General features: G+C 37.8%; 1 long non-coding RNA gene across 1 annotated transcript in view; it reads left to right on the top strand.

Moving 5' to 3' along the window:
- LOC126511512 (uncharacterized) overlaps positions 1–24,142 on the top strand; it is an 840,891-nt gene that overhangs the window by 710,946 nt on the left and 105,803 nt on the right. The window lies entirely within an intron of this gene.

Here is a 24,142-nt window from a genome sequence, read left to right as displayed (position 1 = left end):
AATTCCAGGAGACAGACATACCTCAAGGAGAGTTACTACAATAATGGATCATGAAATGCCAGGTGAGTAAATAAAGGGTTATAGAGATGCGGTTAGGAACAATGAAGGGCATTATATCAATTGACTTCAGTTTTCTGCGATATAAGGAGACATGGCCAAAGGTAGTTTTGTGGGGAAAATGCCTACATCTAAACTGTCTGGAGATAATGAGAGCTGATCACACAGGCTGCTCGTCTCCTACAGATGGAAAGTGACCCTTTGGAACTGAGCAGGTCAGAGAACTAAGAAACCAAACAGAAAAGAGCAACAACAGAGATGGTGGAAGTCAACAAGAGTTGAGTCAGAGATTATTTGAAAGAGAGAAATTTTATGGAAAAAAAAAAAACTATTGCAGGAAAACAGAATAGCAGCCAGGAGATCAGCAAATGAGAGCAAGTGAGTCTTACAGCATGAGCATCGAAGCTGCAAGGATTCATGCATGGAAGATCACGCGACACCCTGCGGAAAAGCATATTTGTTCCATCTCCACGCTGGGGCAGCAGAGTGATAGAGAAAAGAGGCACCTGCGGAGAGCACCCCAGGGAAGAGTGTCTCCGACAGACACCCCAGGGAAGAGTGTCCCCGACAGAGTGATAGAGAAAAGAGGCACCTGCGGAGAGCACCCCAGGGAAGAGTGTCCCCGACAGACACCCCAGGGAAGAGTGTCCCCGACAGAGGACTGGGGCCAGTCTCAGCGTTCCATACTCAGCTCATAAATAGATTTTCCTGGATGATAACCAATCTGCTGATGGGATAGATGCATGAACGCATGGATGGATGGGCGTGTGAATGGATGGATGTGTGGGTGGATGCATAGGTGGATAGATGGAAGTGTGGGTAGGTGGATGGATGCGTGCATGCATGGATGGATGCATGGATGGATGCATGGATGGATGGATGCATGGATGAGCGTGTGAATGGATGGATGTGTGGGTGAATAGATGTATGTATGGATGTGTGGGTGGATGTATAGGTGGATAGGTGGAAGTGTGGGTGGGTGGATGGATGCATGGATGCATGGATGGATGCATAGTAATGGGTTTGGTGAATATATTTTTTCAGTTTTATTGTTGAATTTTTTTACTTCAAACTCTCAGAAAAGGTATGCTCAACCCATTTTTAAGATAATAAAAGCTTATGGATGGCATTATTGGCATTCCCTGTTTTGCAGTACACAAGCTGATTGGTCATTCACATAAAAGTGGCTTTACCCCAGGTAGGCTGGCAAAGCAGAAATAGCATAGATATGAACTCTATTATTTTTGTTTAAATATGCACTCTCCAGCAATAATATCATATATGCAAAGCTACAGGGTCAAGTGTATAATCAGGACTGTTCTGAGATGACAGCTGACACAGTTCCAAGTAGAAAATCAGTAAAACCTACCTTCTAGATAAATGTCCTGTGATTTCGAACATTAAAAGCAGATATTTGGATCCATCAATTAAAATCAATTCATGTGTCTAACAATATGAATATCAAAAACACAGATGAGACTAAATATAAAACACTGGTTCTTGAGGAAAGAGGAATGAATTTGGCATTGTACAAGAGCGGCAACAGAATCAAGTAAAGCTGCAGAAAGAACCAAAAGCCCGCAAGGCACGCCAGCAAAAGAAGAAGAACTTCTCTTTCAAGTATAATTGGTCTTTGTTGAATTTTAACAAGCCCTCAAAGGACAGATTCCTGGAGATGCCTACAGTCCTTCATTTAACGTGAAAATACTTTACACTTTCTCTTGAACAAAGAAAGCGCACCCCTGGCTGGGAGCCAGAGCTTGCACATTTTTTTCGAGGCACCACAGGAAAGAGAAAAGAGAGAGGCCAAGCCCTTCCACATTCAGCTTGTGGAAAGAATGCGCCCCACTTCCCAGAGTCCTCACTGGTGGCAGCTCTGGGTCTGATTAATGAGTCCTCCCATGCTCCTGGCCTTGCTGCCCTCAGGGCTGCTCCACAGTTTCAATTTCCACCCCAAATCTGGAAGTGCCTCTTCAGTGAAGAAAGCCCCAAAATGTTATGGAGGGAATAGAGGGGAAATGCAGATATTAGTGCTACTTGGCTGGCAGGAAATTTGAACAGTATCAACTGAGATGCCCCCACAAGCTGCTGAAATGTAAGATAAAGTTCAGAATGGGAGAACTATGTCATGAGCATGCATTTCATATGAGAAAGGGACCAGGAGGTCAGAGTTTGAGTTGAAAAGGCCTGCACCATTTGGGTGGCTCAGTTGGCACAGCATATTTGTAAGATATTACTGACTTTGAATTTGCTCTCTGCAAACCTGCCTAATCCTAATGATAACACTTGAATCCATGTGCTACCTACTAGAGACACTCTTTGGGTTTTACAAATACTTAGAAATTTAATTTCTCCAACAAACCTCTGTGGTAGAGAAGCAAAAGCAGGGAATGAAAGTGATGTGAGCAATCCAGGGTCCACATCTGTGAAATGGAGATCCTGGGATTCAGTCATGGCCGTGTGGCTCCGGGGGTCTCTCCGCAGGCACTATGCTAACTGCCACTCTTTCCCAACAGAAAAAAAAAAAGGATAATTTTCAAAGACGGAGAGAAGGAACTGTTTGTTTTAAACAAAGTACATATAGCATGCTTATACCCTGCTTATATGAACAGAACAAGCAGAAAAGCTCAAGTCAAATGAAGTCCCAGAATGGAAAGGGGAGGTGAGCACAAGGTTACATGCTCAGCTGAGGAGCGACTGGCCACTGACAGCTGCTGGGATAAGGAAGTCAGATTTCTTTAAGGATGAATCTCATGATGGGTCAACCACATTCCGGTGGAAGACCGAACTGCCAGGAGTATATAAGCAGCATCAACTTTACATGATGGGTGCTTGTTTTTCTCTTTAAAAGGTGGATATGTAGAGAAGGGCAGTGTGGATGATCAAAGTGTGTTATACACAATTCTGAAAGAGTAGTGAAAAATAGGAAGACAAAAGACACACATGCATATAAAGAAAAGGTAGAAGACAGCAGTATAGTGGTTAAGAGATGAGACTGATGGTGAATTTTGTCTTATGCCTTTTTCCAAGTTTTGCAACCTTAGGCAGGTAGCATCCTCCTTAAGACTCGGCTTTCTTTTCCGAACTATGGGGGCAGCAATATTACTTTAAATACACAATGGTATGGTGAATGTTCGGTAATACATACCTTAAACAATAAAAGAATCGTGTTAGTAATTAATTATTTGTATTTAATATACATTTTCCTCAAACCTATTAATTGGTTCACCCTGATGAAATCTAACTTATTACTTTCTTCTCAGAATATATGTTAAAGGACTATGTTATATGTGTCACCAAGAATTGGAAAATGGCAGAGATAATTTGGTTTTCAAAAAATACTAAAATGTATCTTAACACATCCAGATTACTGACGACAATGAGAATAATTAAATGTTGGAGAAACTAAGAACAAAACAAGACAAATCAGAACCAGTAAAACCATTTCCTAGTTTGGCCCCTACAGTTTTCTAGGGTTCTGGGTTTGCTGTGGGAAACAGTTTAGTTTAAAGTCCCTTTGTACCTGAGAGTCACTTTCTTGCAGTCCACATTGTGGTTTCTTCCAACAATGGGATCTTCGTGATTAGATCACCCCAAGTCGCAGATATTTCAAGTTGCCAAAGCCTCTGTGGTTAAGACAAATAGTAGAAACTTCAATAATTTGAGACCAGGGTTTTCTTCCACTAGAGTGATTCAGCATGCAATTTGTGCACATGTGTTCTGGCCCAGATGGAGACTCAAATAACTATCAGACTCTTTGGTGTGAGTTCACATTTCCTGAAGGTGTTGGAATGTCTGTAAAACATCAGATGCCCTTTTACTTGTGATTTTAAAAATAAATAGATCTTAATTCTCTGTTGATTTGACATTTATTTTATTTATGGGGGATTTGACAGCATCATTGAAAACCTGTTCATTATGAAAGGTTGTTGTTAGTTTCTGGCAGGTACCTGACTTTCATATTAGAAAACAGTATTTGACGTGTTCATGGAAAACCTAGTCATTGTGTTTGTGTGTGCCCCCTCTGTCACAAACTAAAGTCTTCAACCTTGGTTCAATACCATTAGTCACTTAGTCAGATGTTACAGAATGCTTCTTGAACCGCTGTCATCACCCTGACCGTGAGTTCCTGTGGTTTGGGTGTGACTTGGGCAATATTATTCATGTAAATCAAGCATTTTCTCTGTGAACTCAATGATAATAGCAGAGTAGAATCTCCTGGACTTTAGGTTTTATACTAATCCTTTTGGTTAAGGCAAGAAAAGAGAAACCGAGACACGTTGCTGTGATTCAGTTAGTAAATTCTGTACATTAGCTAATGTCTAATAATAACAATGTTTTCAGTTTTCCTTTCCTTTCTTGTCTTTTTCCTTACTTTGGTTGCATTCTCAGCATCATTGCCTTTACAGATTTCTGGTCACCACCATCTCTCACAGACGTTTCCATAAAAGTCTCTAAAACAATGCATCAATTGCGGTGCAGCAATTGGGTGCTTGAACTTCTATAGTGCCGGCTATCATTTCTACCTACAGTTCATTGGCCACCTAGAGTTTTGTGGTGCCGTGGTGCCAGAACTCCACAATAGCCAGCAAATACACCCAGTGTATGCTTAAGATGGGGCAACTCAGGGTACTTGGTAAGAAAAACATAAATAACTGTGAACTGGACACAAAATACCCCTCCCTAAGTTTAAGTATTTCATAAAATGAAAGCCAAACACTGAAAGTCCTGTTTGTTTAATGGTGCAAAAATGAACAACAAAAAAAAAAAGTCAATCCCTGTGACACCTTGTTTATATCAAGTTTGCCTAAAACTATGTCTCTGTCATGAACGTGAGGCCTTTGACATATTAATGTACTTTAATTACATTAATTATTGTGGAAGTTAAGCAATATTAGCTATGAGACTATCATCTGAAATATTGTATTCATCTTTAGTTGTGGAGTCTCACAAAAAAAAAAAACACCCACTAAATCATTTATCACTTGACTAAATAAGATAGTTAAAGCCAGACATGGTGTTCCACAAATGTAATCTCTACACTGTGGAGGCTGAAGCAGGAGGATGGGTTCTCATGTCTAGAATGCACCGTTCGCAGCATCTCTCCAGGTCCTGTGGCTCTTACTATCCACTCACCTTTTCTTCCATGATCTTCTTTGAGTTTAAGGAATAGAAATTGCGGTGTAGGTGTAACATTTGACCATTTGTGGGTGAACACCCCATAATCTCTAATTCTCTGCACCTTTATCAGTTTTGGGTTTCTGTTATAGATTCCATCTATTGCAAAGGAAGCTTCTATGATGAGAGTTGAGTTATTCTTACCTGTGTCCAGCACAATGAGATCAGAGATGGATGAAATTTCACCAGTTCACACCCCTAGATGAAAGCTGCAGAAATCAATAGCTTCTGAGAGGGAGAGAATCAGTCATCTACACGGATAAGCCCCCTAAAATGTTACCCGAATGCAAACACATGTACATACAAGCAACACTAAGGGGACTCAGGAAATTTATAGATACAGATTTGTAACAATAATAATTAAAGAGGAGGTTGTGAGTTTGAGAGGGAAGGGAGGACATATGGAGGCTGATGTGGAGAGAGGTGGGTGAAAATCATGAAAATACAGTAGTCATGAATAGAATTCTCAAAAATAAAAACTTTAAGTTTAAAAAATAAGATTAAAAACAAATCATTTTTTGTACCCCCTAATCTAGACAGTTGAGAGCTAGAAAATCAATTTTATCATGAGTACTACAAGCCATGAACTCATTTCAGTTTGTTTGTTTCATTATTAAACATCAGCATGCTGACTAGTCTTAAATTAAATTGGTGAAAGCTAGACTTACCTGAAAGAAATGAACCTCAATTGAGAGAGTGTCTCCACAAGACCCAGTTGTAAGGCATTTTCTTAATTAGTGGTTGATGGGGAGGGACCATTGAATGTGCTCTGGGTTCTGGCTCTCTGAGATGCTGGTCCTGGGTTCTCTAATATGCTTAAGCAAACCATGATGAGCAGTAAAAGCATCCCATAGCCTTTGCATCAGCTCCTGCCCTATTTAATTTCCTGTCCTGACTTCCTCCAATGGTGAACAACAATTTGGAAGTATAAGCCAAATAAATCCGTCCCTCTCCAACTTGCCCTTTGGTCATGATATTTTGTTGCAGCCATAGTAAACCCTTACTAACACAGTCAGTCAACATCTTCAGAGTTAAATGCCCCCCTTAAACAGCCACTTTCTAACACTGAAGCCACCCCTGAAGCTAGATTACTCACTGTTTATGTGTCTCAATAGCTAGCTCTTCTTTCTTATTACTGGTTAGCATTTCAGTTTATTTCTATAAGTCATCTGTTGATAGACATTTGAGCTGTTTTCAGTTTGAGACTAAAAAGAAAGATTCTTTGAACATTGAAGGCCCAAGTCTTTGTACAGAAATGTTTTCATGTCTTTTGGGGATACTCCTAGGAGTGGGTTGGTTAGGCCCTAGGAAAGTATATTTTCAATGTTGTAAAACGTGACCAAATTGCTTTTTAAAGTTTGCATGCTATTTTATACTCTTCTCGGCATTGTGCAAATTGTAGTGGCTCTGTCTTCACAGATGCTGAGTCAGCTGTTTCTTTGGATGTCACAACTCTAATGGGTGTGTGGGAGTATCTCCATATAGATTTTACCTAAATTTCTCTGTTACTGAACATCTTTTGTATGCTTAACCTGCCTTTACAGTTTTATTGTATGGTGTTGGCATCAATCTTTTTTATTGTTGTTGTTCTTAATTGGGTTATGTCCCCCACCCCATTGGTTTTTTTAACCTTTTTTCTTTTTTTTTTCTTTTATGTGTATGGATTCTTTATTACTATATATGTCAGTGTAGATTTCCTTACTTGATACCCCTTGGAATAAGAAGGTGGTGTCAGTTCCTGGAAATGGTTATAGAGGGTTATGAGTCACCTTGTGGTTGCTGTGAGTCAACGCCCTCAGCTCTTAACTGCTGGACAATCGCTCAGACCTGTGCATTTTGTTTGTAACTGAATTTTGAGAACTGCATAGCCCTGTTCTAAACCGTGTGGCATACACGGTGCAGTTCCTAGGGAAGGTGATTTTCCTCTTTATTTTCTACCTGAGTTGTAGAAGAGTAAAACACAGAAGAAAGACTCATGGGTCACAACATAGATTGGCTAGTACCCTTCCTACATGAAGGAGATGTCCTCAGAGTTGCACCCTGTGACTTCTTGTTCCTAAATAGGTGGTATTGCTACAAGAGCAGTTCAAACAGCAGGTCTCCATGACAACTATCACAATACTCCTGGGTGATCTGATATGTTTAATGAAGTGCTTGACTATTGTAAGAGGAAGTGGCTATGACAGTGAGCTGTGCTGTGAGGTTGTAACTGCTGCTGAAGTTCTTTGATTATTCTGACAGTTCAAGCAGAGAATGTCAACTCTCCCTCAAGGAGGCCCTTCTCACCATTATGGCTTTCATACTTTCTGTGACACTGTGAACTTCACACCTATGGTCTCAGTGTGTTTTGTCTTCTTTTCTGGGTGCTTCTCTTTTCCTTAACTCTCCTCCTAAACTAATATTTAAAATAACTTTCTTAAATCTTGACTCTGCTTCTTCACAAATGAAGAAAAGGAAGAACCCATGAATTATAAACATTTGTAAACATCCACTTCTGTGGATCTGGCACCTATAAATACAGTGATTCTAAGAGTTTAAAAAAAAATGGAGAAAGGTGCAGATGACAGTCTCCATATGTAGGGTCAACAATACAGCCAATCAGTCCAGTTTCTAGGAACTGACTGAGCCAAGAATATAGCATTGCATAAAACCCCTAATAATAGTTGTCTGTGTCTCAGTTCATACCCAAAATAGACTAATTCATAAGGCCCATTGTGTATTTGAGTATACTTTGGGGGAAAAAAGCATTAACTTTCAGGGTAAAACAACAGCTGTCTACAAAATTACACTGTTATGGTAGTTCGGTAGATTTATATACTCATGGCTCAGCATTCTTGGTCTATACATACACATCATTCCCTAGAGAACGTAATAACTGAGCTTTACGTCTATCAAAGATGATTGTCAAGTCTGCAAGAGTAGCAAACAGCTGCACATACACTGGGTTAGTGCACGAAAATGGTCTGAAACAAGACAATTATTTAGAAAACCACAAGCCAAATGAAACCAGAGGTAAATCTTTACTGTAATTCAAACATCTTTTTCCTTATATTCTTTGTATAGCACCAGCCAAATTTCCCTTCAGTATCAAGGGTCAACCACTCCAGCCTGGACACTAACTTGTCTTGTTGATTCAAACACATGACAACACAAAGGACCTTGGTGGCAGCCTTCCATTCCTATTCATTAGAAACTATCACCACCACACCAGCAGAGCTTACAGTCCTAGAATCTGCAAGGAGCTTGATGCTAACGCGTCACATGGGTAAGTAAGTAAGTAGTAAGCAGTGCTGCCGCCATTTCCACCCAATAACCTTGGCACTGGGAGACAGAGGTCCACAGGTGGGTGATACAGAGCGAGCACAAACGTTCTCTGAGAAAAATCCTACTCAGACCCTATGAAGTATCCGCAGCTTATCAACTTGGAACTGTATTGTGTCTTCAAAGACCATCTTATTCTGTTCCACCAGCGTCCTCGGCACAGAGTGATAGCACACGAAAAAAACGCATAAAATGAGCCCATTGCTGCCCTTCATTTGACCAGAAGAATCACGATGAGGACTTTTCTCACAATTAATACGGGATCGTGAAAGTGTAAGAACGCTACATTTGACACAAATGTCTTGTGCAAACTCTCTGCTCCTCTCTCCCTTAAAAGCTTTCTGCTCTGTGATCCAAGGTGATCCCTGAGCCTTAGGTGAAGGAGTTTGGGTTGGAGCTGGATCAGCTGGAACTGGGCTCCACAGCTTCACATTTTCATCAGTTTTGGTGTTTTATGTAATGGTCCTTGATTGTTGCAAGAAACTATAAGCAGCTAAGGAAGGCTGAAAGCAGTGAGTTAGTCTTGTCTGAAAGAGCATACCGGTTGGTTATCCAATACCATACGGTCAGCCCTGAGAACATACATGCAAGTAACACTACATAGACTAAGAAGGTTGTAATTGTGTATTTAAGACAATTAAAACAAAAGAAGACATGAATTTGAAAGAGCAAGGAGTACATGGGATGTTTGGAAGGAGGGATAAAGTGATATTATTGTGATCTAAAGAATAAAAATTAAATTTAAAAGTGCAAATTATGTGTAGATAAGAAAATTCCCTATCTAGAGTATGATTCCTGTAGGAGCAAATCACTGCCCTTTCCATATGAGAATCGATATGATGAAATCAAACAATCATGAGTTAGTTAATTGTCTGCTTACTCCATGGAATAATGGCATATCTTAATCCTATGTTGGTCTATGGCTGATAAAATGGATTCTCATCAGGACCTGTAAGTACGGAGATTTGCTGAGCAAAATTCAATCTTAAATTTTTTCTCAGATACCACAGCCACTTTAATCATGAGTCTGTTGGACAGGAATCATAATAACTATTTTCAATAAATTATATTGGTCAATCCAGACCAAAAAAAAATCACACAAAAATTAAGAAAGAAAAAATGACTTCCTGACTCTCACTACAATTAAAAATTCATACTGAGGAATCATGCTCCCCATTGGAACTGTAGACTCTCTGAGAAATACTCCAGTACCAAGCAAAGGAAACCTCTCTCCAAGTATTGTGTCAAGAATTATTAGGCAAACTCCCAAGCAGTATAATCATTATGGCTGCCCTTAGCTAATACCCATAATTTGATGTAACGAGTCTTTCTCTGTTCTGCCAGTCAGCTCCCAATTAACAACATTGAAACTTATTCATTATGAAAGCTTGACCTTAACTTAGTCTTGTTTTTAACTAGCTCTTATAAAATAAATGAGCCTATTTCTGTTCATCTATGCTCTGCTTGTTTCTCTACCTAGCTTACCCGAACACATTTTTCACCATGCTCTTCAGCCTTGTCTTGTATTTCCCCTCCTTCTTCCCATCATCTTCCTCTAACCCTTATCTCTTCCAAACTTTGTTTTTTTGAGTTACTTTTATTTATTTAGTCTCTGTATGTGGCATTAAGAGTTGACCTCAGGACCTTACACATACTAGACAAGTGTTATACAATTGAGATGCAATCCACCTCTCTCTTTTAACTAACTAGTTATGACTTTCCATAGCTTTAACCATCTCTAAGTATCTGTGGGCCTTAACAGTATCTCTTCCTAGGTCGCCCTCCTGTCTACTTTATTTACCTTGAATTTTTTCTAATATCTAACCATAATCCTTACCCACCCTACTCCTCTTCCACTCCTAAACTTATAATAAAAACCCAAGTATCCTCTGAGCTCTCCTTGTTTGTTTAACTTCCAACAGGCATCGACATCCAGAGACCAATGTTATTAACTGGCTACTATGACAATTGCACAGAGGTAATATCAAACAGCTATGGCTGCTCCACCTGTCAATATCCTCTTTTAATATTGAGCTTACACTGGCTTTTGAAGCTCATGGTATGCAGAATTAATATTTGAACTAGACACTCAGTGATACAACTTAAAAATTACAGATACTTACACCTGACAAAAAAGCAAAGAAAGGACATCAGATGCATAAATACCAACACAATAGCATAAGAAACAAGAAGGATCAGGATATCATAACTCCTCCAAAATTATTATTAACTCTACAGCAATGGCATCTAATGAAAGTGAGTTGGATGCAATATCTGACAAAGCACTCAAAATAGCTATATAAGTATGTTCGGTGACAGAAACAAACAACAAAAGGAAATAGTAAAGGGGATGTGTGATATGGAACAAGAGATCAACACAGAAAGAAATCCTGAAGAAAACCAAGTCTATAATAACAGAAATAAGGAACAGAGTAAGTCAAAGAGAAACTGTAGAAATGCATCATAAAATGAATCAAGTGAGGGACAGCATATCTGAAGGGAAGGTAGAGGAACTGAACTATCTAACAATAACTTACTAATAAGATGGTAGGGAGGAACTCCAAGATCTAGGTGACACCCTGAAAAGACCAAATCTAAGGGGTCTAAGCATAGAAGAGGGAGAAGAAACTTAATATAAAGGCACAGAAAATATTTTTAAAAAGCCATGACAAAGAAGATTGTTGAGTTAGTAAAGAGATCTGCTTCAGATACAGCAGGCTAATGGAACTCAGACAGGGTCCCCTCGCCACCATATCCTACTTAAAATACCCAATATACAGAGAAAGAAAATACTATTGAGATAATTGAGAAACACCAACTTATTAGAATAAGAATAAGACCCATTAGAATAAGGGAAGATCTTTCAACAGAAAGGCATGAAATAAGTTATTTCAAGCTCTGGGCAATAACAAATGTCAATCCATAAAACAATACTCAGCAAAGCTACCTGTTAGAAGCAAAAGAGAAAAAAAAACTTTCCCTAATAAAAACAGGATAAAGGAATTTGTGCATACTGGTCCAGCTCTAGAGAAGACACCTGAAGGAATCCTTCAGAAACAAGGAGACAAACAAATCCACCCGAAAGCCACTGTAAAGAATAAACCACACTATAGTAAAAATATTCAAGCATGGAAAAGAAAAACAAGTACTATAATGACAACAAGATGGGAGGAATCAGCAAACAATTACCATAATAATGATGAATATTAAACACTTCCCAGTAAGAAGACACAGACTATTATGCAGGATCCACCTATTTGTTATTTCCAAGAAACACACATCATCAGAAGGCCATTCTCAGGGTAAAAGGATTGAAGGGTATTCTAAACAAATGGACATAGTCAAGAAGCAGGGGTTTCTGTCCTAATATCTAACGAAACGGACTTTGAGATGAGAAAAAGTAAAGATGATCACTTCATACTGATAAAGGGTAAAATCTATCAAGATGACAAGTCTGTTATAAACATATTTCCCAAATACATTTGGTCAAATTTCTTTAGACAAATGCTATTTAGAAGTAAAGTCACAGTTTGATTCCAACACAGCACTATAGGGTGACCTTAATAACCCATGGTCACACCTCATCCTGATAGGAGACCTACCATGTTCATTGATTGGAAGGATCAATATTGTGAAATAGTTATCATACAATCTACAGATTCCAAACAATGCCAAGCAAAATTCCAGTGACATTAGTCATAGAAATACATAAAACAATCTTAACATTCATAAAGAAGCATAGAAATCCTGGATAGTCAAAGCAATCAGGAGAAAAAAGAACACTCTACCAGCAGAACAAATTTCAAGTTATGCTTCAGAGCCAGAATGATAAAAATAACATGACAGTGATAATCAAAAACAGATTCACATGTTAATGGAATAAATTAGAAAATCCAGATACAAGGCCACACAACTACAGCGATCTATTTTCAACAGATGCCAAAAAATACACATTAAAGATAAGGCATCTTCAATAAATGGTTCTGATAGAACATTCCAGCAGGCAACAATACTCGGACTTGGTGGAGTGCCAAAGAAAGAGAAAGCAACAGCGAGAAATCAGATAATGAAGACATGGGAGGGGACATTGAGGGAAGTGGAAGTGGAGCTGAGGAAGAAACAGTGAAGATTACATGTTACATGTCATGAGATTATCTAGAAAAAATACAAGACATTCTACTTGCAAAACAACAGCAACAAACTATCTCTGCTAATATTTCTGTTTCTAATTTAGGAAAATCATGGTCACAAAAGCCGCTGGTTAAACTCAAGGGTCATGAAATACAAGACTTGGGAAAGGAACATGTTTGAGAAGAAGGATGTAAGGAATGAAATAGACAAATTACATTATATACACTTCTGAAATTGTCAAAAATGAATTTAGTTAGTAATATACATAAATATCATAGAGATAATTTGAAAACAACCTAAATGTTTCTTTGTAGGGGATGATGCTATATTTAAAACTTTGAAATAATATCTACATTTTCATATACTTTTGTCTATTTATGTACATATACTCTATCATTTTTGTAAATACAAATTATCATTTGTGTTTTACTATTTCTGTTTTACACTAATGTATTCATACACACATGATTTCATAGACATATTTACATTCACATACATATAAAAATACATAAGCAAACTTTATATGACTATTATGGAAGAAAAAATCACAAGTAAGAACAAATTAAAGAATGAACTATGAATTACTGTATAATTTTCAGAACAGATAAAATCATACTGTAGTGTTAAGTATTGTTTTTACAGAATGAAGCAGAAAAGCACTGAAGCTGGAGGAAGAGGAAATGCCAAACTGTAGGATGAATTTATTTTGGGATAAGCAGGCGATATGGTTGGAAATGAACATAAAGAACCTTCGATTTAAAATCGTTCATTTATTAAAAACTGTTGAATGTAACAAATAAGAAAAGACTTGTCATCTAGTCTTACACAATTACCAAGTTTATGATCCTTAAAGCATCACCACAAAAACCTTAACTTGAAACCTCAGCTTCCATTCCCACGGTCTTTGGAGATTGGGCCTTTGGAAGATGGTCAGTTTTGCAGAAAGTCATGGATTCTGGCTTCCCAGGTTGGTGTTGGTTCTCATAAAGAAGTGCCATCACAAAGCATGTTCCCATGTTTCATTCTGCTTTATAAGAACAGTGGACGGGTAGCACCGTGATGCTGCAGAAACCTTGTGGGAACCATCTCTTCTTGCACTTCAGTCACAGGTTTTCAGCCTCTGATAAGATGTCCATACAAAACTGGGATGTGATTGATTCCTTCTTTGCCTCTTTCAAGCTAATAAGAGCAAATAATGATTTCATCAGGAAAACTGGCCACATTTTGTCTATAATCCTGGACTTGAAAGTATGGTTGTAGGGAACCAGATGAACACAAAAGACCTGGGTAAAATTGCCGGAGATGAAAGTATCAGGAAAAACACAGAGACAAACAACAAAAACTTAAGCAGGAACCTAGCTGTTTCCAAGTATGTAGCTCTGTACACTCTCTTGAACCTTTTAAAACATCATATGTGTATAAGAATTCACTGACTTTCTAACAATGCCCTAACTATGCCCTCCTGTTGACAGTTTGACTGCACAGTAAAGTGAGCACTACCACCAAGAATTTACTGACACCTCCTTCCTCCACAGATTAGGACAAGTTTAAATTTGAGTTATGCCCACCTGAGGCATGATGGCTTCCTTTTAGCATTTGGCAAGTTCTCATAATTGCTGGGGAGAATAATGTTTGTTCTTACTTACACACTACAGGACTACTGCAACAATAACTGTGCTGTGTTATGAACTTATTTTACAATAAATGGTGTTTGTGGCTTCAGACATGTGGTATCTATTATTAGCATCTCTAAGAGTAGATGCTACTGACTTGTTAAAAGGCAACCAAACTTTCAAAAATAATCTGGGGAAGAGTACAAGAATATGGAAAATGTTAACCGCCGTGTGGCTTTCTGAAGTTATCAAAAATGCAGATGACTTAGGCCTCAGTGAAAAGAAATAATAGCAGCATTTCAGGCTTGACCTCTACAGCTCCCACACAGCATGACATGCAAATTTCCCACTACAGTTAGGATTTCAAATATAATGCCATAAAAACTTCATTCATCATTTAATAAAAGGGAAGACTAACCAAAGGAGGCACCAAGTGATTTATACATATGGGATGTTAATTCCATGAGGGCTTTTTAAATTTAAGGAAAATTAATATCCATATATGAAGAAAAACTACGACTTAGGACTTTTTATGACTGTTTAATGTGTCAGTGATATTTCATTTATCTTGAAGAAGAATTTGAGATGAGTTAACCAGGACATAACACAAAGCATGTTATTTTTATGTAAATCATCAGGAATTACGTGTCAGGGGAGTTGCAAGCAGTTTGGTGAGTTCAAAAATGGCATTTCACAAGTACTTTTTTGATAAGAAGAAATAAAATAAAAACTATTGTCTATCATCATCAGACCCAGAATCAGACATAATCAGTTTTTCTGACACTATGCCATTCTGAACTTCAGCAAAGTATTCCTTTAGAAATTATTCTGTATGGCTCAAGCACCTCCTTCAGAAGGTATGTCTGTGGTGGAAGCTGATATCAAAGGCGTGTTGGAACACCAGTAAGTAAATAAACACATACAGTACCAACACTGGATCCTCAATGGATGAAGTTTACCGTACTCAAGCTTTGAACAGTGTAAGTTTTTTTCTGAAGAATAAACAATCTGAAAAGCTCAAATTCTCTACCTTACATGTTTTCATTGACAAATCATCACTAAGATGATTAATAATATTTGAAATAAGAAGTATTTCACAGGGGAGACTAGGTTAAGAACTTTGGTTGTTCTTTCGGCAAACTCAAGTTAGAATCCTAGCTCTCACATGGCCGCTCACACCATTCTGTAACTCTAGTTCAGGGAGTCTGACTTCCTCTTGGCTCCTGAGGACACTGCAAACAGTTAGTACACAGACATGCAGCAAAACACCCATACTCATAAAAAAGATAAATAAATACATCTCTTTTATAAAGAAGTATTGTGACGGTGGGCACCCTAGGAAGCCAGACAGGTAGAAATCCCCCACAGCCCATGCTCCTGTGGATGCCATGAGCCTCACCTCGAGGAAGAAACGGGTGTTGGGTAGATGGGAGTGATGGAGGAACAAAAGTGTGTGGGAGCTGTAGAGATAGGCAGAGCTGATAACTGTGGAGAGAGCTATAAGAGAGGGCTGGGGTCAAAGGTGGATGATGTCATTGCCCCTGAGGTCTATGGGATGATGTGCAGCAGCCCCTGAACAAAATGCTCAGGAGTCGGATCAACCTAGCTATGTGCAATGGCCCAGGATGAAAAATGGTCCACTGTCTAGACTAGACCTCCTCGAATAATTATGTCCATTGATATCACTGAGGGCCTTGATGTGGCCTGGGTCCACACTGATGTCCCAGGACCATGTTATCACCGAAGGACATGGGGATTTTCATGGCCTCTACAGTGACCTGAATCCACATTGATGTCCATGAGTCATTCTGCACGCCACCCCCCAGAACCATATTGATTTCAAAAACTGTGAAAAAAAACTAGAGATTTATTTCAGAGTGAGAAATCTAAAAGTTTATATGACCTATGGCTCTGTGGATCTCATGGTAGTCACAGAAAACCCCTGTCGTTCCCTGCTTTTTAGTCAGTTCATTCTCTCTCTCTCTCTCTCTCTCTCTCTCTCTCTCTCTCTCTCTCTCTCTCTCTCTCCATAAGATCTTAACATTGAGTTGTTACTGATTTTAGGAAGCAGGTACATTGTACAGAAGTATTGCAACATGATGAGTGTTCTTCTTGATGAGATCAAAGCCAATAAGCATGACCAGAGGATAAAAGAATGGAGAGAAATCCTTACCCATAGCACATAAAGACATGCAGGAGGGTTGCGCCAAGGGCAACCCTCTTCCCCTTGAACAAGACGACAGGAGTATTTGAGTGGTAGATATCATGATATGCTTTGAAAAAGGAAAAAAGATGAGGCCGCATGGCTGGCCCCAGTTAGATCAAAGTCATGAAGCATATGTTTGAAAGGTTAAGCTGGTACACATGCCGGGCAGTGATGGCACATTCCTTTAATCCCAGGACTTGGAGGCAGGACAGGACAGCCAGGGATACACTGAAAAACACTGCCTCAAAAAAAATGAAAAGAAAAAAGATAGACACGTCTGGGCATGCACTATTTCTGGGCATGCATATAACAGATGTTAATGATTATCAATTAAAATATACAGGATACTTGGTCTTGTCCCCTCAAAGGAATCCATTTTAAGAAGTGATAAAGCACATAATATGATTTTTGTCCTCCAAGACTCTTTTGTTTCCTTGGAACTCAATCTAAAATTGACTTGACCCATCTCTGTACCAATTTCCTATCCTACCAACTACCAACCATCACTTCCTTCTCTTGTGATTCCTGCTTTGATCATCACACTGATGAGGCAAGTCTTCAAAATGGTACAGCTTGTATTTATTGATAGTAGAAGTTTTGGAAATAATTGTTGTAAGTAAGGGGAATATCTCAGATGGCCGGGGATCACAGCTGTAACTGTACCAGTTTGAGGTAATAAAGAGCTTGTATTCTTTCCTCGTAAGCAAGACTAGGTTCCTACTATCCAACTTAGCATTTCTGATATGCTAACATGTGTTCTCTGGCTGTTTTCCTCCCTCACATTGTTAAAAGCAAAGGAAAGCAAAACCCCTCAGTCTATTCCTTTCCACATGGTGATCTCTTTCCATAGCATCTATGTTCCCAGGGAAATTATTTTCCAGAAATATGGTAGCTCTTTCCTTTGGCATCTGGGGAAAGTCTTAATAGTCTAAACCCAGGCCAAAAGTAACTTCTCTAAAATGTGGTTTACAGCTATTGTTTAGTGACAGTGGGGTTTTGATCCCCAAACTCCCAGCTTTACTTTCCTGTATATAGTTTACTTGATCATATAATTGCTTCAGGCCTCTTCTATTGCAGTCACTCATATAACTAATGAAGCTCTACCTCTGGGTGTTCCCAATGGGTCTGTAAGCTTTGTGTTTGATGTGGTGCCTCTCTCTACCCCACACAGAGCTCCTCAAGCCTGTGTACTTTTTCAGCTTGACTGAATGCACAGTAGCCCCTCAGGAAGGCAGTACCAGACATCACCAAAAAGAAAATGCTTCCACTGTGAACTCACATAGGATAAGTTCTCCCCTTCTGTGTAAACAAAGCAATTTGATTCTTTTAAAAGAATAGCATATAAATGTTTTAAATATGTTATACACACATACATACACATATATGTTACAAGGATACTTGCACATATATACATATTTTAAAGTATCTCATATTAAAAATAAAATGACCAGGCTTTGATCAAAACCAGACCCTGTGTTCCTCTCAGACAGTAAAAGTGGTCCTTAAGCAACAGAGAGGATGGATTGCTTTAACCAACAATGGAAAGGATGGAGTGGCCCCCAGAGGATAGAATAATTTCCTCAGCAACTGAAATTCTATTGCCAACAATTGAAAATCAACCTAATTTTAAAAATATACTTTATATGTGGTATGATATGTATACGAAATATCATTGAAGCGTGAAAATGCCAGGAACCAGGCTCTTCCCTCTAGAGTGGCACTACCACATTTCTGCTCCAGAATCATTCCTGTGGCTGTGTCTGGCAGCCGCACATGAAAGGGATGGTTCTGTGCAGCTGGCAGCTGGTGCAGCCTTTAACCCCGCTGTTTTAGAATGTCATAAAATAAGCAGAATTTAATCTTTTCAAATCACTTGGTCAGTGGCTCTGATTGCCATAGAAAATAACATCAAAGAAGGCAGACAGTTTTGCTGATTCTTGTTTGAGCACCTGGAGTATCAGTGTATGTTGAACTAGGAAGTGAAAACTTCAAAGCATGTGACACATTCGTGGGATTAAATACTAAACGGGTCTGGAGACTGGCCTGTTAAATTTCAGTAGTGATGGGATGTGCTAAGGATGATATAGTTAAGAGACGATGTCATATGATTAAAAGTCATTACCAACATGACTGTGTAAACATGAGCTGAACAAGGAAAACAAAGAAGAAAAATATTAAAGTGGATTGGGAAAGACCAGAGATCCTCAACCCTACATGAGGAAGTATAAACAGTAAAGGAATTCTGAGAGTGGGAGAAATTGTCTTCCCTGGGGAAGGTCACACCAATCGGTCATTCAATACCAATGGTCATCTTGGTTCCAAAATGACCCCTGAGTCTTAGGTGTAAGAGTGGTGTTGTAGATCTATCAATGGGGATGGGACTCCGCAACTCTGCATCAGGGGTGGTCTTTGTAATTGTTGAGAAGAAGATTAGTTTATTGAAAAGACATGTTCTGCCACAATATAAGATTGTTCTTTTTCATGACGGATTGAGCATTGTATCAGGTCAACCTAATCTCCATGAGTGACAGTTCCTTGTTGTCATTGGTGAGCGAGCTCCACACTACAAGGACCATGGAAAGCATCCATAGATGGATAAGTAAGGTACACAAGTTGGTCCAGGATGGAAATTGGGTGATGCCTGTTGACCAGGTCATTCTGTCATCCTGACATCAAGAGGTCAATACCTCTTCAGTATACATCGTGTGGGCTCTCTGATGGACTTTGACATATGAATTAAATATGTTCACTTATTACTCTGTACTCTTCTAATAATATTACTTTTATATCAAATGTATATAATTTCTTCAGAGATCTTTGGTCCCAAAGCTTCTCCTTTTTTTAATGCTGGAATGTTGGATATTCTAAATGGTTTCTTTTGACAATGTGTTTTCACAAAAAGTGGATGCCAAATATATTGTTCTGAGAGCTGCTTATTGGAGGGGGATTTCCTTGATTGGAAAAGTAATAATTGAGCATTTATCAACTAATGTCAGCATAGCATACCAGTCACTTTCTGACATCTTTTCAGGCCCTGACTTTTATATCCAATAGTTAGCTCATTATATTTTGCTTGTGCTGGTCAACATTTCATACTTAAACCTCTCTCTAATATTTACCTCTTATACTTTTATATATTTTTAATTGATAATTTCTTTAATTTTGTTTACTATCTTTTCTCCTCTAATATATATTTTTTTATTTCTGGACTATTTAACTCACTCCTACTAGTGTAAATAGCAACAAAAGGCCATAATAGGCAATGATACACACAGATTCTTATCTGCTATCCAGGAAGTCAATCCTACAAAATTACTAGCAATAGAATGTCATTTAAAGTGGCAAAAGAACAGCAGCTAAATTCCCCAGAAATAACAACAAAAATATGTACTTATGTACTGTGATTCTTTATACAACTTAATATATTTTATGAAAGTAGAGTGCACAGCAATACCCATGTTAAAGTGCCTGTTATAGGATGTGAGCATTATGCCACTTCTGAAAATCTATAAAATTCAGAAAATTGCAGAAAATGACCCAGTTATCTTCTGTGTTTGTGAGAACTCAGCACCATTGCTCTGCTTTTTCCATCGAGCCCCCACATCCTTACTGACACGCTGTGGCCGTGTCAGACTAGAAGCTCACCTACACGTTATTGTCTCCTCCTCTGCTACTGGACAGGTTCTCAAATGATGCTGCGCTAAGACTTACACATCTTTACAAGGCACAGAAAGTAAATGTAACTTGAAGATACAGTAATGATTGCTGAAAACTCATTTAGACAGACTTACAGAAATATCCATCCTCATCCTCCAGTACTGTATGAGACATTCCATGAGTACAGGGACCATGCAAAAACCCAACATAGTGTGTGACTCTAAACGTGATAAATATTTATTAGATAAATTCTTCATCTCTTTGTCTCTCCTAAGCCCACCCTGTCTCCTCTGGCATTCTTCCATTCTATTAATTTTATTCAGAGGTATCTTGTCACTCAAACAAGGATCTTCCTACTTCTCCTTTCCTTAAGATTTCTCTTTAGCTTTCATGTTACACATTCATTCACCTCAACTCATAATACTCTCCTGCCAGTGTTCTCCATCCATCTTCCCTTCCCTCTGTGCCGATACCACAGGCCTTGACTATTTTACACACCATTTATGTTTTTAAATACTATCCCATTCTCTGCCTACAGATTAACAGTGAATCACTCCATTAATATATTGATGGTGAAAAGGAGAGATGCACCTCAATATAATAAACTGATGGTATTATATAATAATAATAATAATGGTATTATTATAAAATCTCAACACCACTACTAAAAATATAGTTAGTTAGCATGCTTTAAACATCTTTTGTTTCAGAAGCCAAAAGAGCGAAGTTTAGAGTAGACAGTAAGTTTTAACTAGCACAAGTGGAAGACTTAAAATAATAGTACCAATTTTCAACCATAATAAAGCACTAAATGCACAAAAATAAAAAGGAATAAAACAAATTTCAGTTACTTATAATGATCAATCATCTTTCTCTACTAACAATAACTATATATAAAATATATATTTTATTTAAACAGCCAATTAAAAGTATACCATAAGTCAAATAATTATTACAAAAAATAGCTAGTGCTTACAAGAAAAAGACTCTAACACCGTATCCACAGACAGAAAAGAAATCTCAAGAAGATACATGCTTAAATTTACAGAGAATGTTTTTAATAAAAATTTTAAAATATCAATTCTTTCTAAATTAATATGAATATTCAATTCATTGTTAATAAAAGAATTAAGGAATATAAGTAATAAGTATATATAAATATACATCCATACTGCCTAAAAATATGACTGCTACATCCTCCAAACCTGTTTTACCAAATAGTTGAGGTGATCATAAATATTCAACACTGATGCAAAAACAAATATGTCAGAAACACAAATAGACAACCTAAAAATAGACAGACGCACACATGGGAAATGAATATGCATGACAGCTGGCATCTCTATGCAGTCATCGAGTGGTGTTACACCAATGAGCTTGCATCTGTAAAAATGTAAAATAAAACAAACTTGGAAAATAACTGTGTAGCTACTTTTCCTCCACCAAAATAAATCCAAACTAAACTTCAAAGCATTGAAAATGTGAAAAACAAGACAGCCTGCTGTAAATATCTTCTCTTTTTGAAACAGGCGAATGGTTCTTAAGACAAAAATATGGACAATAATTGTAACAGTGGAAAGGAAAGCCTTATTAATCATAATGTGATCAAAGAGAACTGTGGAAGAAAAGATGAAAATTTTTCTGAACTGGCATTTAACATCAGTTCAATATCCAATCCCTCTTCCTACCCATAGTTTGAACACTATTGAACAGCCAAAGCATAATTTCCTTGTACAAGACTTTGTTTCTCTCACATGATATAATATTAAATTAGAAATTCTTGAGAATAAAGTATCAAGAGATACTGAGTTATGTCTTTGTAATAGTCTATTTTACTTTAGATTTTGTCCATAATCTGAATAACTAATCATGTTTAATTTGTGAATTAAAAGAAAATACTAAAAGTTGAAAATTCCTAGTTTGGTAATGTAAATTTTAAATATAAGAAATCCAATTAAACTTAGTGAATCATAAAAGTAAAGTAAAATGTAAATTTCTTAAAACAAACGAAACTAAGTCTATTAAAAACCAGCACGTTAAAGGGAAGGAAATTTGTTATAAACTTAATTTAGACTGACATGTAAATCGGTTGTGAATTTATGGTAATGTGATCCACATAAATATGTTTACTACAAAGCCTTAATAATAAGAGTATTTATTTTTTCATTCTTCAGTTTAGAAGTATTTATGTATCTCTAATTTCATATAAAGTCACAAGAAAGCAAAACTTCTCTGTAGACAGAGACTGCTCCTTCATTTCTCAAGTGCTCAAACCCAAATAATCACAGAGAAACTATATTACAACACTGTTAAGCCAACAGTTTAGGCATATTTCTAGCTAAATCTTACATCTTAAATTAACCCATTTCTATTCATCTGTTTATCACCAAGAGGCTGTGGCCTATCAGTAAAGTTCTGGCTGGCAGCTTTCTCCTTCAGCAACTATGTGGCATCTCCCTGACTCTGCCTACTTTCTCTCTATACCTCTGTTCGGATTTCCCACCTGGCTTTACTCTATGAAGCCGTTGACCGAAACAGCTTCTTTAATAGCCAATGGTAATAAAACATATTCATAGCATGCAGAGGGGAATCCCCCATCACTTCTAGATTAAAACCTGAAGTGGCAAAGAGTACAATTCATAAGTACATGCACGTGAAATTTTGTGCTATCAAGTCACAGATTTCAAAATAAGGTCTGAATTACCATTGCTTTCGCATGTATTTAATTGCATATATAACTTTGCATGTATGCAGCCCATACACATACAGCATCAGACAGGTAAGTAAAGGCGTATGCATAATGCAGTGATCCATGTATGTAGCATGCAAGATATGCTTCTATCACTGCATTTCCTGGACTCAGCTAGACCCAGAGTGGCACCTCTCAAGCTCTGGCATTCTCCCCTAGCTGCTTAAAGGCAAGGGTGTTCTATTCTTTCATAACTCCGCTTTTTAATTTTGAGTCATTTCCTCTAGATTTCCATGGCAAAATATATTTTTAATATTTATATTAAAAATTCCGAATGGCCTTATTAGCTTTAAGCTATAAATACCACAAAACAGATTTGGAAATTGGAACAGACCCAACCTGAGTGGTTGGTACCCATGACAGGGAAGCCTAGGCACCCATGTAGTAAAGTCACCACACAATATGAGGAAAACCATTAAATGACCTGGAAAGACATCAAGATGGCTGGCCCTTTGTAGTTCCAACACAAAGACCGAGCCTTATTTCTAAATATTCTCCCTGGTGGGGAATTACAGCTGGAAAACAATCCCAGATGTATTCATTTGTGTAGCCATTTGCTTCTTGTAGCATATAGGAATGGAAAAATTATTGAAGCCTTCAATTCTGGACTTGTATTTTTTTTTTAATGTCAGGCTTTGAAAAATAGCACCATTTCTCCTTAAAACCGTTCATTTACCTGGAATGTTGGCCAACAGGCCTATAATATGGACTTGGTTTTTGTTAAGATTGAAAAAATGCCCAATGGCAAGAAAGGAATGAGCAATTTTAGTGAATAAAAGTAAATATGAACCCAAATTCAACTGAGCAAATTGTCGAAGAAGAGGAAAAAACAAGGCTTTTATGATGTTAAGCTCTCAACAACAACAAATCCCAGATCATGTTAAGGAAGCATATATTTAGAATGAAAAGTAATCTACAAAGATTAAAGATACTTAAATGGACCACTTAAAATGAAGTTTAAGGCAGCGGTCAACTTTAGGTAGGGAAGTGATGATACTAGATTCTGAGACAAGACCGCCCAAACTGAAATTTGTTTTCACAGAGATCAGTTTGAAGACATACATAAATTACATGGAGTCATGCTTCCCTATCAATGGGCAAATACGTTTAAATTTACATTTTAAGTACATGGTTGTTTATACAATTTTTAAGTTCATAAAAGTTTGGTGGTATCGATACTCATTTTTCCCTATCTAGAGATCATCAGCTAAGTATTGATTCTACATTAAT

The sequence above is a fragment of the Alexandromys fortis genome, unplaced genomic scaffold, assembly GCF_014885135.2.
Source record: "Alexandromys fortis isolate MF-2015 unplaced genomic scaffold, M_Fortis_MF-2015_v1.1 scaffold_101, whole genome shotgun sequence".
NCBI classification, from domain to species: Eukaryota; Metazoa; Chordata; class Mammalia; order Rodentia; family Cricetidae; genus Alexandromys; species Alexandromys fortis.
The sequence above is the reverse complement of the archived record's forward strand: the minus strand, read 5'-3'. Positions and strand labels throughout refer to the sequence as shown.